Source organism: Pleurodeles waltl, chromosome 2_1 (genome assembly GCF_031143425.1).
Source record: "Pleurodeles waltl isolate 20211129_DDA chromosome 2_1, aPleWal1.hap1.20221129, whole genome shotgun sequence".
Classification (NCBI taxonomy): Eukaryota; Metazoa; Chordata; class Amphibia; order Caudata; family Salamandridae; genus Pleurodeles; species Pleurodeles waltl.
In genome coordinates, this window is record NC_090438.1 from 777,980,116 (window position 1) to 777,995,116 (window position 15,001).

Sequence of the window (15,001 nt, forward strand, 5' to 3'; positions counted from 1 at the left end):
ATTTTGCATTGATGCAGTTGCCACGTTATCTGAGTAGCAAGTCCATTCAGGTGCAGAATACCTTCAACAGAGTACTCTTGCTCTCTGGGATCTTCTTGGTGTTTGTTGATCTTTTGTTTCACTTACACCTCTAGACTCTGTCTCTTCGACGATGGTTTGTTGTATAAGTTCAACTGACCCACTAGATCTCAATTGCATGCTACTATTTTGCCATTCTTCAGTGAGTGCTTCCAAACTCCTTTGCAAGATTTCAGGAACCTGTCCTGGTGTGAGATTTTGCTGTTCTTCACCGCCCTCTGGTCCTTCTTGGATGTGTTGTCACAAATGCCTCTCTGGGTATGCTGGATCATTTCTCTGCTTCAGGACCGGCCTTATGTATGCTATCTTGAAGTTGAGCCTGCAGGGGAGATTAATGCTCATGTTCATGCTGGTGTGACAGTGTTAATGGTAAGTATGCTTTCTTTAAGGTTTGTGGAAGTCTGGGGTCTAATGAAGAGGCAGCAGGGCCGCTTGTCTTAATCAGTTCCTTGAACTGAGAGGCACATATTTGTTTGAAGGGGACTAGGTCTGTGATTAGCATGTGGAAGTCATTTTCTTAATCTTGGTCTGTTGAAGAAGGTTGCTGGATGTCTTACTTATGATGTGTGTTCCAAGATCTTTCCTTTTGAGACAGGATGGTTTATGCTGGTGTCATTGAAGTCTTTGAATGAGCAGTCTATTTGGTGGTGCAAGGACTGCACCGCCAGGTGGTTTACAGGCCTGGCTTCTATTTTTATATGAATGCCAGTAAAATATTGGGAAAAGCAATGAAATCTGTTATGTTTTTCTATTAAGAGAAATAACCTAAAAGAGCAAACACTTGAGTACATAAGTTAAAAGTATATCAGAGCTGTCTAATTACTTCTAAAATATTATTGTAGCAAAGAGATTAATTCTTGCATGTTACAAAAAAATACTGATAATCTTACATTCATTTTTACCTACTACTCTTTTCCCTTCCACAATAACAACAAGTGAGAAAGGTGGCAACCATAGGCGGTGCAGTCTGGATTGTGGAATTCTGTGAAGATCATGTTAATTTCCTTGTATGGGCATTTGGTTTTGGAGATCCACTCAAAGGAGAGGAATCATTTTCCCCTCATGGATTTTGAAATCATGGTATGACACTGGAGGACTATTTTGTCATTATTATGGTTAGATTTGTTTCTGCTGCTGTTGTGGTTCATTGTGTTCTTTCTTTGGCTTCTTTATTTGTTAAACCCTGAGCTCTCTGGTGCATAGATAAGGTGCGTGGAAGTCCTGTCATGGTATCAGTCTGTTCCGAGTCAAACATTATTTCTGTTTATTTTAGTTCACAAAACCTCCCTTACTTGATTGATTGTGTTGTTCATATATAGAATTTGAATTTCCACAGGTCAGTATTCTGGCAAGGCGAGTTGTGTGTTTTGGAATGTGCTTTTAATAAAGGTCATCATTGTTTCAGTGGCATAAAACAGATAGTTACAAGTTAATGACAAGTGATTATGTTGGAGAGCGCAGCCTAGTCTTCTGTGGAAAAGAAACCATACATCTGGTGTGCTTTTCCTATCACACCATTTAATTACTTTACTGTGGCTCGAGTCATAATGTTATACTTGTACCTAAGTTCAACATAGATACGTCAACAAATACGTTTGAAATATTATTCCCCAGGTAGCAGTGGGAAGGAAACACCCCCATAACTAATGTCGTCTAGGAAAATGAGTTCCTTCACTGAGATAATACTTTTGCCATAAATGTCATTGACAAATGCAAATTTCCCACCTGTGAAAGTTCTGCAGGCATGAATTGTACGCAACTGAATAGTTCTGGAATACTGTGCCATGGTTTTCGAGGTGTATTTATATAATTCCATAAGAAAAATCCACTAAAGCTGGATGTTAAGTCCAAATGGGACTCTAATCTAGTAAATGCTTATTTCATTTTTGACTTGATGGCATGATGTATTGAACATCTTACTTCCTTAATCGATCTGCAGTGAGTTTGCAGCATTTTGACCTTTATGCTGAACTTGTAAAATGTACTCATCAGCTGATGACATCATGTGATATTGGTATAATAACCGTTATACAATGGTCATTTCATTTGAATTTGAACTGCACCACATACCCTGTGTTCTATATGTCTGTTTTACAGGCCCTCCATTTTATGTTCCTAGTTCTGTAATTGAAAAGTTATATGGTGAGTCTTTTCCTTAATTTTTATTATACATTGTGCAGATGAAGGACTATTTGTTATTTCACACCAGAAAAGCGTGCAAAATCTTTATATTCAATTAAGTGGTCTACAATTTTGTTTGCATATTTGTTTCTATTTCTCTTGTAGCCAGTAATTAGGTTTTTAGAGTGTATATTACAATCCCTTACCATAAATAAATCCATTTATCAATCATGGTCCAGATGTAAAGCATCTGTGCAGTATGTGGAAGTCGGAGGACTTCACATCCTGGAACTCAAACAACATTGCCACAGGACTAGGTACAGGAACAGAGGATGGACGCAGTTAGAAAACCTAAGCAAGGTACCTATAAAGGCAGAGTTAAAAAAGGTTAAACACTGCTTTTTTGGTTTCACATCTTTGTACTGAAAAGGTTCCTCTTCAAATAGTGCAACCATGTTACATCACCTCCTAAAAGTAACATATTCACACATATATTTTCTCTTTCCCTCCCTTTTCAACTAGTCTATCTGACATGAGTGTGAACGAAGTGGACCTTTTGTTCTGAACAACATTGCTATTAACACTGATCTCTTGAAAATATAGTTTACATATTGTCCTTGGTAAATACCAGTTGGTCAAGATCTTACATATCCATTGCTTTAAAATTAGTAGATAGAGGTAAGTGTTATTATTACTATTAATGCTGAAGACAAATGGGCAACATAACAAGATAAAAAGAGTATCCCTGTGCTGTGCAGTATACTTTTTTACCAATAAAATTGTTCTGCACCTTCATGAGGGGGTTTTGCAGATTGGGCACTCGTGCCGACTTTCAGAATGATGCCTCCATGTGCCTTGCGGCTGCCAGCAGTTGTGCACTCAACACCTCAGCCATATCTTTTTCTAGTTTACATCATCTAATTCCTTTGTAAAGCCCTAATGTAAGCAGAAGATATTGGGGAATTCCAAGACAATAGCAGACTTCATATTTCTAAAATTAGATGTCTTAAGGCAAGCTGAAAATATGAGGTCCTCAAATGGAGTCAATTTCCACACACCTCTCACCTCCACTCGAGACAATAACTTGTAGAGCTTCAGAACATAATGCAGGTAGTCCAACTCCCCAGCCCCAATGAGTCTGTTGTGTAGCCATTTTTAGCTATTGTTTTATACATGTTATTTTAGCAAACTAGGCCTGCCACTGTGCACTTCAACCTAGATATATTTTATTTTAGCTTTGTTATATTATTTTAACATAAGCCACATTTGCGGTCCTGTTTTATTTTCTCTATCTAGCTGTTCTTCATCTAGGTCAGCACTGCATTCTAAAACAAGCCATTTCTTTCATGGTCACAGAAACATACACACTCTTACGTGGGGATCCTTTCCTGGAACATCAGATGTTTTATTATAAAAACACTACTTTGACCCATGTACGCTAGAGGGAGAGTCCAGCCAGATGACCACAACTGTATGCTGATTGCTGATTGCTTCACTACAGCTGCTACAGGCCTTCTGCTCAAGTATGAGGAATGATGTCTTCCCAGGGGGAACTTGAAGGGCAGAATTAGAGCTTAACATGCTGTGCTCTAACATAGCTTAGGCAGGAACTATCCCTACAAACCTCAGTGACAGGATGGTAGCGTTATTCTTGTGTTTTACTCTCCTTGTCACAATTTTAATCCTTTTGGGCTTCATCATCCTAGCTATTGAAATACATGCTTCATTATCTAAGATGCAGTCACTTCAATAAAACCTTGTTGTACTTTACTCTGCCTCTGATTGTCCTTGCATATGTGAGACTAATGTAACTGAGAGAAACGGATGATATCTGAGTGACCACGATTCCCCTGATGAGTCATTTATGTCATGCACCCAGTTGCCCCAATCATCCCTGCTCTTGGGTGGAGATGAGGCACTGCTAGTTAGCCGAAACAAACCCGGACTAGGACGACAGGTGTCACATGGTGCAAGATTATACTCAGTCCCCCTCAGTAAAGTGATTCTGCTGCCTGAATCCAGTAGTCTCTTTAGGATAATGAGAACTTATGTGACGTGGTGCCGCCAACGTTTGGTCAGGCACGAATTTTCAGGTCCTCTTGAGTATCTCTGTCTCACTACATGCAAAGACACCTCAGTACTATTTACGGAGACATCCGTGGTATTGAGGATTTTTACCTCCTCAGCTAAGTAGTGAGTACCTAACTAACTCTGCAGGTTGTAAAGCTTGAACTCTAAAAGGATAATCCCCATTTGGTGTGCTTATCTCTGAACAAAATTTACCATTCACCACGGCGAACCCGCAATGGGTAGCAATTGCAGTCAATATGCCACCACCCCTTACTACGCATTTATTGACGTATGGCCTAACGGCCCAGGGGGTTCCAGTTACATTTGTTGTTGAAGCTCATGCAGCCTATAGAACAGAAACTTTCTATTCTTGGGTCACATTTCCAGCAGTTGATGGGAACACAAATACATTTCACCACTATACACCTGCAACATACTTGCACAATGTAGAGCTTACGCATATTTAGAGATATCTCTCTCTCATCAAGACCATTATAATTGGCTTGATGGCACCCTACCACATACAATCTTACATGTTAGGTTAGGTCCTCTCAGTAATGATGGCCTTACCTGGCCTTTATTGGCCACATACATACTGCACCCTGATGCAGAAACCTTGCCAGTAGCTGAGGTTTGCTGCTTATATGCTGAACTTATGGCAAAATACAGACTTTTAGTACAGTTTGTAATGCAAACATTAAATACAAACCCAGAACGTGCTGCTCCGGTGCAACCATGTGCAGCAACGCCAGGTATTAATCCTGCGACTGTGCATTTGATTATGGGTAAGGTACCTGCCAAATGGGAAGAGATTCCGTTTTGGTTAGCTCAAAAAATTAATGCACTGGAAGCAGTCTTTCCCCATGCAGGACTCTGGATAAGCATAGAATATTAATTATGTGCTTGCCATTTGGGATGGTTCCCACAGTAGATAACTGCAATAGATGGGGCACGGTATTTGCCATGCTCTATACTACCGAACGCGGTACACCAACACTTACCAATCTTCTGGAAGTGTTAAAACAAGTTCAAGATGAATATGGGGCTGCCCAGATCCTAGACTTGGGGATGCAACTTATGGGCAATTTTGCCACTGCATCTTCCATTATACTGAGTAACCGTAAAGGGGAAGCAGTTGCACTAGCGGCTCCGGGACGTTCCTCCACAGGATCAAGAACGTGAGCTGCCAAAGATAATCACGGAGACCCATTCTAGTATTGGTGGAGATAGTCTGGGGACCAGACCCATAAAACCACAATTTCAGGGTAAATCTAATAAAGATTCTACCAAGCACCTGAGGGTTCTAAAAAACACTGGAATAAAAAACAACAAACACCTAAAAAAGAAAGGGGAGAATCTCCGCATTCAGAGACCCCTCAGAATGGATATAATTTCAGGAATAGAGAAAATATAAATACACCTGAGAGATATCAATATACTGATACACGCCAATCTCGTTCCTTTCAGGACTCACCAGAAAAACGCAGTGAGAGAGGTGGGTAGTCAGAGCGGAGAACTGAGTATGTGAAACCAAGACAGGAATCACAACGCTCAACAGAAGTTTCTATTAAAAAAGAAGAGAAACTTCCCCAACAAAAACCCCAATTTAAAAAGAAAAAAGTGACAGCAGTTGCGATTCGTCATGCCACTCAGGAGGAGAGCTCTACTGAAGAACAAGACGTGGGCTCTATCTCTGCTAGTCAGCATAGCAGAGATCACAATAGTTCGTCGGAATCTTCAAGAGCATCTGGAGGTGAAAGTAACTGATGACTTCTTACAAGTTGAAACTGCGGACATGCGTGTCTCCACGCCTGACTGGGTGTACAAAGTAACGATGCAGTTAGAAGGAGACATTGAACGCCCAATTGACGCAATCTGTTGGGACCACGTTGTTAACATTTATGATATTTGACTGGCTGAAAAGGATTGGCCACCTGAATTTGTCTGTACTTGCCCATAAGGGGAAGAGGTTATCAAACCTTCTTTCTCGCCCCTTGTTCCCGATGAGCTTGCAAGATCCTTTGCCATTGATTGGGCAGTGGCGCAGTCACCCGCATTTTATTGCAGCCACGTAGGGTAGTATAAAGATTCTCCCTATCATGTAATTCCAATTAAAAATCAACCCCAACCTCAACCCCAATACCCAATATAACATGATGCTAAAGCACCTGTGAGGGAAATCCTCACACAACTAGAGTACCAGGGCATAATTGAACCCTGTGTCTCACCAATGAATAATCCTCTATCCACTCTAGCTAATCCGGACCATTCATACAGAATAGTCTTAGACTACAGACACTTAAACAGTCATATACGCACATATGCTATACAAAACTCTCATAGTACAGCCCTTATGAATGACATAGTGCGCAAAAAAAAGAAAACAACATTGGATATTTGCAGTGGCTTCTTCTGCCAAAATATAGCACCTGAGAGTAAAGACTTAACAAGTTTCAGCATACTAGGCTCCCAGAAAAAATTCTGTCATTTACCACAGGGGTACAAGAACAGTCCAGGACTGTTCATGGCTCAGGTAACTTCAATATTGCATGACACTGACCCTGAAGCATTGTCCTATGTAGATCATATCTATCTTAAGGATGATGAATTACTGCAACATCTAAGACGGGTAGCCCACATTGTTGTAGGATTTGCCAAGTTCTGCTATAAATTCAATTTTAATAAAACAAAAATAGCCTTGCTTAGTGTCCTGTTTCTGGGATACGAATTATCAATTGAAGGAAAGAGCCTAGAGTCAAAATTCTTAGAAAAATGTGCACAGTTACAACCTCCAAATACAATTAAAAAATTCCAATCATTATTAGGTTTTCTGAATTTTGGCAGAATTTATATTCCAGATTATGCATCATGCATCAAACCCTTATTTGACTTGATACATACTGACTTTTCCAGTAAATTCCGGACAGTCGAAGACACATACATCCTCAGAGCATTGCAACAAGACATGCTTGCAGCACAACACCTACACACAAGGGACAATAAAAAACATCTGGTCATCAGAATAATTGTCGGTGCCATTGGTTTCACCTATGTAACATTCACGGAGGGTGAGACAGTCCCGATTGCATACAAATCACATTTGTACTCAACAGCAGAAAAACGTTTTGCTCCCACTGAGAAAATTCTCACAGCTGTTCAGATGGCTGTCATTAAAGAAAGACAACTAGCCCAGGGGAAATGCATTATAGTCGTATCTCCAATCCCAGCCCTCAAGGCTGTTACCAAAGCCAGCGTTCCAAACGCTAAAGCATTACATCCACATTGGATCCAATGGGCAACGTCTCTGACGGCCACTGATGTTGACTATATTTTTGACCCAAAGTTACGAACTCAAGAATTTTTGCGATATGAACTAGAATATATTGCCTGTTGATCGATATCAAAGAGTCATGTACACTGATGGCTCAGCACAACCTGCTATAGGCACAAAGCATCAATACTCTGCTGCTTCCTTCGAGTGCTTGTTTGGAACTCGGATGTATGTTCCAGATCTTGATGGTCCTGGCGTAGAGGTGGCAGAAACATCCTTTCACATAAATGAACGTGTCACTGTCTTGCAGGACTTACAACAGTTCTGTGATGACAACACTTCTGCCAGTGTTGCCTTCTTAGGAATTAAGGATGTACCAATAACATCGATCGGCTGGATTCCAAGGGCTGGGGATCTAGTACGTGAAAAAGTTGCTGTGAAAAAGGAGTTTGGTCCTTCCTATCGTGCACCGGTGCCAGTCCTGGGAGCACACGGTACCAGAACTGTTATTCTATCACCACTGCCTGTTTCTAAAGAAAACCGCTTTGTCTCATCGACAATGTCAAGTTACATCATGTGGCGGATTCTGCACAGCAGACCAGAAGGAACAACCAGTAGTACCTGAATCCCTCTCACATGGTGTGGGATTAGACTCAGTCCCCCACAGTACACGTGATTCTGCCTCCCAAATACAGTAGTCTCGTTTGGATAATGAGAACCTACGCAAGAAGTCCTTTATATATTGAGGGAAAGGTTAGATACCCTTGTGGTTTAACATATCTGTGACAGACTCACTGCTACCCCATGCCATTGTTAGCAACTCAATTCCTTGTAAACTAAAATAAAGCTCAGGCTTAGAAACGTGTATACGTTAGCAGCTAATAGGAGAAGGGGGATAAGTGGTTAAGCCCATCCTCAGGGACTCATATATGATCCAAGGTTGTTCCTTTCTAGTAGGCCACTTCATATCTATCAATTTCCTCACCAGATCCCCTCCGCAAAATCTTTTTGTTTCAAAGATGCTTCAGTGCTCACCCAATTATTGAATTAAGTAAATGGGGTCATCAGATAATATTGTTAGAAATAATAATACAAATTTGGTGAACCCAGTCTTCAGCCCCTTTCAGGGAGACATTAGGGCTCTGCAAGCCTGTCTTGGTATGGAGTGTCTCTAAATGAACCCTAGTACATATGTCAGCCCCTGATGACTTAATTTGAGACAGTGGTTAATAGAACCTGAAATTGGTATAATAATCTTGGTGTTGCATTAGTTTTCCAATCGATGAGCCTACCCAAGAACACATATCATCTGCCATGTTTTGTATTGTTTTGGGATATTGGGATAGTAATACTTATATATTAAACAGTATCACTATTGACATTCTCCTTGAAATACCACAGTGAGTTGGACTCCTTGCAAATTGTAAGCACTGCATCAAAACCATTAATTGTTGTTTGATCAAGAGTTAAATTGCCTTTAAACTGGATTTAGGGGGTCTTTATGTTCCCCGGCGGTTCAGACCGCCATGCCGGCAGCAGGTGAAAAGACAGCCACCGGCATGGCGGTCTGAATCGCCATATAAAGAACACAGTGAGGCAGCCTGACGGTAGAGGGAATCTGCTGCCCCTCGGATAATGATCCCTTCTGCCACCAGCCTTCCCCTTGCGGGTTCCCCTGCCAGATAGAGGCTGGCGGAAGGGGTGCTCTAGGGCCCCCGTGGGGGGCCCCTACACTGCCCATGCACTTGGCCGGCAATGTCCCGGCCATGCATTCTGCCGGCCCAGCAGAATGTTCTTTTTGCAGCTGGCGGGGTCCCATGGGGGCTGGCAGTCAGTTAAATGACCACTAGCATGAACACGGCAGTTAACACCGCCATGTTCATAATGAGGTCCTTATGTCTAATTTGTCGCATGCTTGTAGAAATCATGGACAGGCATCAACCCTTAAAATTCTAAGGTCATACTCAAACTGTCATAATCAAACAGAGTGATATTGTGCTTCTTGTTTCCAGGGAAGATGCTCTTGATGTCACAATTCTTTCTATTGATCATGGTGAGGTGCTCCTCAGCCTAACTAGAAGAGGACATTCACCTACAGTACCCTACTTTTCTAAGACTGGGCTGCATATATAACCATTTAATACCATTCTCAACTTAGGGGCTGTATTAATTGCAAATATTGTCCTGATAAGCCTTGGAACCAGCTTGAATCTAGACAGTTCATGTGTTGGAAAAGACCATTTGGCCCAAGCAAATGCCTTTTTGGCATATAGAGAAAGAAATCAGGATGCTGGTATCCTTCTTCTGTTGGCAATGCACATGAAATTACTGATTTACTGTAAGCTGTTGAATCTGCCCACATTCCCAACCCTTGCCTACCTTTCACAGTCCCAGTCGGGCATACCCTGATGATTCCCAGAGAAGCGTCTCAAGCCATGTTGCCTATAACTTCGTATTCAGGATCAGAAGAGTAATCAGACTGGTTAAATGTGTGCAGCACGAACACTTTATTAATTTTAGGAATAATCAGTAGATAGGCTGTTGTTCTGCCTGTTCCCAAGATAGTTAAATAGTTAATGTAGTGGAAACAGGAAAGGAAAACTCTTAAGAAATTTAGAAGGGAAGCTGTTGGGCTCTGCTGCTTTATTGCACATTTAGCACATAATTTGCCATAAGGATTACCTTGTTTTAGATTAGACCTTCTAAATTATGTTTATCTTGCAAATGTAACTGGGACAGTACTATGTTATCCAGATATTTATAGTTTCAGCCTGCCACCACTATCAGAGGTAGGCAGCTTCTGAGAGAAACACTGTTTCTATGTATGTGCACTTTACATCCCTAGTGATGATGTTAGGGGTGTGGGACGTGTAACTAATCTTTAACTCCGGAACCAGAAGCCTCTCAGGCATTTCCCCTTTTTGTAATATTGCTGCTTCACACTGAATATTGCAAACTGTGTACTGTTGGAGAGCATTGTATTAAGATCACCACATAATGCTACTAATTTGCTTTAGACCTTCTGTAGGGTTGAACGTCATGGTTGCAGCATTCTCCCCGCTCCTCATGTCATAATTTCTAACACATCTGTTATGTTTGCTCCACAAAACTCATATCCTAGTTCTCTGTGCAAGTGCTCTAAATAATGAGTTGCGTACAGCAGAGAACAAAGTTCTGCTGGAGTTGGGATTCACTCAGAGTGGTACTCCTTTTCAAAAGGGTGCCTACCATCCACGATGCAGACCACAACACAACTCCGGTATAGAGTATCTGCTGAATATTATTTGATACAGGCCTTTTTTTTCTCCACCTTATGTTCGGGAGGATGCTTAGCAGCCCTCTCTGGTAAAACTATTTAACACGTCATGACATGAGCCTCTCCTGTCCCCCCATGAAATAGACAGACATTAAGAGGGAGAGAGAACGAGTTTGTGTGTGTCTTCATGTATGTAGCTAGGTTTGTTCTACTTTAAGTGCTTAAGTCTGGGTTATCCCATGCTGGATACAGATAGCGAGAAAGAGAGAAAGAAAGAAAGAAAGAAAGAAAAAGACAGAGAAAGAGAGAATGAATGTAACCTAGAGAAGGTGGGTTGCAAGTCAAACAGCAAAGGCTTAAGCTAACTGCCTCTCATGTTTCCATGCATATTCCAGTACTTCTCTCTAGCAGTATCCATTATAAGCATTTAGTTGTGTGTTAAGGATACATCCACAAACCCTCAGTGTAACTGAGAAAGATCCTTTGTGATCATCTCACTGGATTAGACAGTTCAAAAAGGTCCCCTTTTGGCTTGCAATGAAGTATTGCCTTGAAAAACAATACCAGACAGGATCGCCTTTAGTGCAGACGATGTGCTTTTATGTCTCCCTAACCCCTAGGTCTCGGGTCCTGGAGATCATAAAGTAATATGGAGAGCCTGGTGGGCTCTGCTCCAACAGGGATACATTCCTCCTAATTCCGGTAAAGGGTGCCGGAAACACCAACTCCTGGCAGACAATGGAGGTTGAACTTTAAGTACCTGGGTATACACATATTTGTAATGCCAGACCTTATGCACAGTCTTAAGCTATGTTGTCTTCTGCAGAAAATCAAATTCGATCTTCACATCTGGTCTAAATTATTGCTCAACGTTAGGATGAATACCCCTTGTGCAAATGATGGTATTTTCCTGTTTTCTGTACGTGCTTCAGAATTTTCCCTTTTCTATTCCCAAATGTCGGTTTAGAGGGCATGTTCTGCTCCGTCCTTTAGAAAGGCCACACCTCATGTATAGCAGAGGACAGGTATCGACAGTCGGTTTACAAAGGAGTGATGGGGTGGTGAATATTCACCTATATCACTTGGCTTCGGGAAGTGGGACAAAATAGAGATTTCTACCCTGGGGGATGTCTGGAGTTGCTCCCATATCAAATCCTATCAAGACCTACAGTCCCAGTTTCAGCTCTCACAATCACAGGTCCACAAGTACCTACAAATCCAGCCTGCTTTAGCCTGCTATCAACCGCAACTTGACCACTTACCTGGCTCTACCCCAAAGGAGGCTAAGTTATTGATGGTGGTTTGGGGCAGGGTGGGGACTCTCAGATCTGCCAATTGCTTATCTGTAATGCCCTGCACATGTTAGTCAATCTGAGATGTTAATGGGAAGAGTAGTTTTGCACCCTGGAGTATACAGAGTGGCATGAGGCATTCATGGCCCCAAGAGAAATCGCTATCTTCCCCCCAGACTGTGGCTAATCCAGCTACATTATTTACACACAATTTACCTCATGCCAAAGTGCTTTTGGCATGCCAGTGTAGTCGCTGAGCCTACTTGTGCCCAATGTGAACACCAAGAGGTGGACGTTTTCCACATGATTTGGCTGTGTCCACACATTGCAGCATACTGGAGGCAGATAGCAGCCACCAAGATCGCCTCGCTGGGTATCCTGGAAGACTTGGGGGCTCAATAGGGGCATGCTTTTTTTGGTATAGCAACGATCATTGCTAAAAGGAACATCGAACATAAATGGAGCTGTCCTAACCCGCCTATACTATCAGAGTGGAGGGCAGCAATGGACTGGTGCACTAAAGAAGAGGAACTGATATATGCAGCTAGCGGCTGCCTCTGGAAACATCAAAAGATATGGGGGGGTTGGGAATTCTGCGGACAGGCGAACATTTTAGGCTACACCCTCTGTAGTGCAGGAGGTTCCCTGGGAGAAGGGCAAAGGGGAGGTGATGTATTGTTACTGTGTGTTATCACTGTACTTGTTTCTATTAAAACTAGCAAAATATGATTATTTAAAAAAAACTGCTACCACTTAAAAAAAGACGATATGCTGAGTGTCTTCATTCCCACTCCTTGTGGTCAGCTGTTATGGAAAAGTATTGAAGACCAACAAGATATACCTGTTTGACTGTAAAATCGACATAACTGGTTCTACCAGAGGTTGCCTGCCATTACCAAGGCACCAGACCAGTGCTTAATTTGTGCTTGTTGTTTCCGGTGCTGAGCACCGGCACTTATTTGTGAGGGCGTCATAGAAAGGGAGAAGCGTCATAAAAAGGGAGACAGTAGAAAGTTGCAGGATGAGCTGAAGGGGAAAGGGTGGCCGTAAATGGATTGAAGAGGCCCGAGATGGCTTCAGGATTATGCTGCCTCAGTATTCAGTGCTGGGAGATTTAGTTACATCAGTCTCGTGTTTAAGAGAAGGGCTTTGAGCACCAGCACCTCTTTATTTACAAAGTAAGCACTGCACCAGACCTGTGAGACCATTATGAGAAATTGGTTACCAAGAGACAAAACTCAAATTTGAGCAAGATGTAGTTGAACCTGGTTGGACCCCGCCCAAAAAATAAGTTCTTTACGAGTTCAGAATGGCTGATTGGGTACCCCTAAATGCCACTCAGTGAGGACTTAAGCTGGCTAAGTGAGAATTCATGGGCATACTCTCCGACTTGGGAAGTCACTCCAGTGGTAGAAATATCTTTCTTCTTTGCTGTATTAAAATTCTGCAGTATGTGTATGTTCAAGGGCACTTGCTACAAATTCTCAAATTCGTGTACCTGTAGCTGCTCCAGCTCTAATGACGACAGTGACAAGTGTCTCTCCACATCTAGCATCGCCCATCCCACACTACTGCAAGAGGGGGTTCACAACTGAGAAGAGAGTTTCACCTCGTAGAAGATCTTACTTCTGGCAACTACTTTAGTGATTTTTAATACATTTTACCAACAGTTTCTTGAGACCTGTTCTCCTTCTGGTATCAGTTGTGCTAGAAGTGAGCAAGGCACAGAAGACTATAATCTAAGCGTCTGGTTTTATTTTTGGGAGACTGGAAATATGGTGAGAATACCCACAACTAATTGTAGGGACCAGTCAATTGGTAAAATGTGGTCTACACATAGGTTGTGTTGCCCTGAAGAAGTAGTATAGAAAAATGGAAGAGAATAATAAATAATTAGTTGATAGTGGACATACATGGCAAGTATCAGTGAGGCAGACCATGCCAAATGTTTGAAAGAAGTGAGGCCGCAGGTAAGATAAACTTTCTTAGACCGAAAATTCTTCTGCAATGGAAAATGAAAATGTTATTGAAAATAAATGTTTTACATTTTTGTTTACCAGCATGTTATTTTCGATTTTAGGAGATTAAGTACAATAACTTATACTCCTGTTAAATGGTGATGGCTACAGCCGAAGCCTGCTTAGGGATTGATACATTAAAATCTGAGTGAAACACTTGAAGAAAACGAATAATGGTTAAGAGAACTAAAAATAATTCAATTTGGGTCAAACAAAAACTGAGTCTTCAATCTGATTGTTCCTTATTGGCGAATAAGATGTAAGGGGCACAACAGTCGTGTAGATCTGAACGATTAATGTTTGTGGAATGTTAACTAGATCGACGAGAGCCAGCCATAGAGCTCCTCCAGAATTCGGTCTCTGCAACTACAGCTCTGACTCGTATTCTGGAGAAATAGAGACCTTTTGAGCAACACCCTATTTTTCTGAGAATAGATCTGTGGCCGAAGTTTTCAGAGAAAGCAGTACATGTGCCCCAAAGGTTTGCAGCTTCTCTGTAACACCTCCCAAAATCTGTTGCTGCCACTGCATTGGGAGGGAGATAGGACAGATCCCTGTGTGTCTCCTTCAAGAAGTGCACAGTTAACCCAACGTGTGAGAGAAAGAAAGAAAAAAAAACTTTCTGAGGGGATGCTTGTGTCAAGCCAAATTATAAGGGCTTCAGAGGATTCTTCCAAAGTGGCAGATCATCTGATTGCTATGGATTGGCAATACGATGTTTATCTTGGCTTCATCTGAACCGGACTCCAACCAAAAGCTTAAACAAGCATTTACAATGCAATGAGTCTCGCATTGGCTCGAGTTAGAGCTATTAGCGTTATAAACTCCTAACCGGACTTTTCTTGCCACATAAATTGAAAATTAAAGGTAAAACAGTTTCACATAAGCGAGCCGA